The sequence below is a fragment of the Arachis ipaensis genome, chromosome B9, assembly GCF_059453495.1.
Source record: "Arachis ipaensis isolate K30076 ecotype BB chromosome B9, ASM5945349v1, whole genome shotgun sequence".
Taxonomy (NCBI): domain Eukaryota; kingdom Viridiplantae; phylum Streptophyta; class Magnoliopsida; order Fabales; family Fabaceae; genus Arachis; species Arachis ipaensis.
In genome coordinates this window covers 86256243-86257770 of record NC_142444.1, presented here as the reverse complement: position 1 = coordinate 86257770, position 1528 = coordinate 86256243, and the positions used below count along the sequence as shown (strand labels likewise).

The following is a 1528-nucleotide window of genomic DNA, read 5'->3' as shown; positions in this document are numbered from 1 at the left end:
CTATATATCCTCTTCCTCTTCAACATCTTCGACTTCTACCACCTCTTCAGCTGAAGCGTATTCTGGTGAGCTAGGTTCCTCCTGATTCCTCTCCTGCAGTGTGGTTCCGGACCTCAGGGTGATGGCATTAATGCCTCCTTTTGGATTGGGTAAAGGTTGAGAGGGGATTCCAGTGGTGCTTGAAGGTTGGTTGCTGGAATTTTGTGTTGAACCAAGCCGTGTCATAAAAGCTTGCAGAGTAGAGGTGAGACCATTCAGACTGGCGTTAATAGTGTTCACAATGGTACTTGTCTGTTGTTGTTATTATTCCACCTCTGATTTCCCTGATTATCTCTGCCTCCCCTGTTATTGTTGTCCCTCCAATTCTGGTTTGAATTGTCCTGCCATCCATGGTTATTATTTCCACTTTGATTGTACCCTTGGTTGGGGCGGTCATAAAAGTTATGAGTGGATGCCACCATGTTGTCTTCTTGTTGGAGCTGCGGGTATTCATCAGTGTAATGGCTGTAATCAGCACAAATTCTTTGTGGGACTAGTTGTTGGTTTTGCTGCGGTTGAGTTTGCTGAGCTTGTTGATTCAACTGCATTTGCTTCAGCAGGTTGGTCATCTCACAGATGCTTTGAGTTAGAGCAGCAGTCTCTCTGCCAGAAGATACTTCTACAACGACTTTTGAACGGCCTTGCTTCTGTCTGTGGTTCCGAGTAGATTCAGCTAAATCAGTGATCAATTGCCAAGCTTCATCAGTGGTTTGTACTTCTTCATAGACCCATTGTTGGCACTTTCCAATGTGGTCTTATCTTGGGGCCTCATACCTTGTGTGATATAGCTGAGTAGCACGATCTTGTCAATCATGTGGTGGGGGCATGCTTCCAGAAGATTATTGAAGCGCTCCCAGTATTCAAAGAGAGTCTCATTGTCATCCTGAACAATTGTAGAGATATCCTTCCTCAGTTTATCAATAACTTCAGATGGGAAGAATTTCTCCAGAAACTCCTTTCTGAGTGTATCCCAATTGGATACATTTGCTATAGGTTGAGTATAGTACCACTCTCTTGCTTTTCCCTCAAGAGAGAACGAAAAAGCTTTCAGCAGAATTGAAGTTTCATTAGTGCCATCACGCCTGATAGTAGAACAGGCTGCCTGGAAATCTCTCAAGTGCTTGATAAGCTCTTGAGCAGGTAGGCCATGAAACTTGGGCATCAAATTTAATAGTGCAGTCTTTATTTCAAAATCTATAGCTACCGCTGGATGATGCGTTGAAATGGTTGCATTGTAAAATCAGGAGCTCCTTCCTCCTGAATGGTAACTCTTCTAGCTGCCATGTTTTCTGCACGTAAAACAACCGAATCAGTAGAACGGGGGCTGGTTTCTTCCTCAGATTCACTTTCAGATCCGCCCTCAGAGCGGGCTAACCTACGCTGTTCTCGCCTTATTCGTGAAATAGTCCTTTCAATTTTAGGATCGAATATTAGCAAGCGCGGATCAGGAAGTGAACGCGTCATTTGACGGAAGAAACATGCAGCTCAT

At 44.2% G+C, this 1528-nt stretch overlaps 1 non-coding gene across 1 annotated transcript; it reads left to right on the top strand.

Annotated features, from left to right (window-relative positions):
• Window positions 1-847: 847 nt before the first annotated feature.
• LOC148545321 (small nucleolar RNA R71) lies at window positions 848-955 on the top strand. The gene has a single exon (XR_015901201.1). It is a non-coding gene; the product is annotated as a small nucleolar RNA R71 (small nucleolar RNA).
• Window positions 956-1528: the final 573 nt, after the last annotated feature.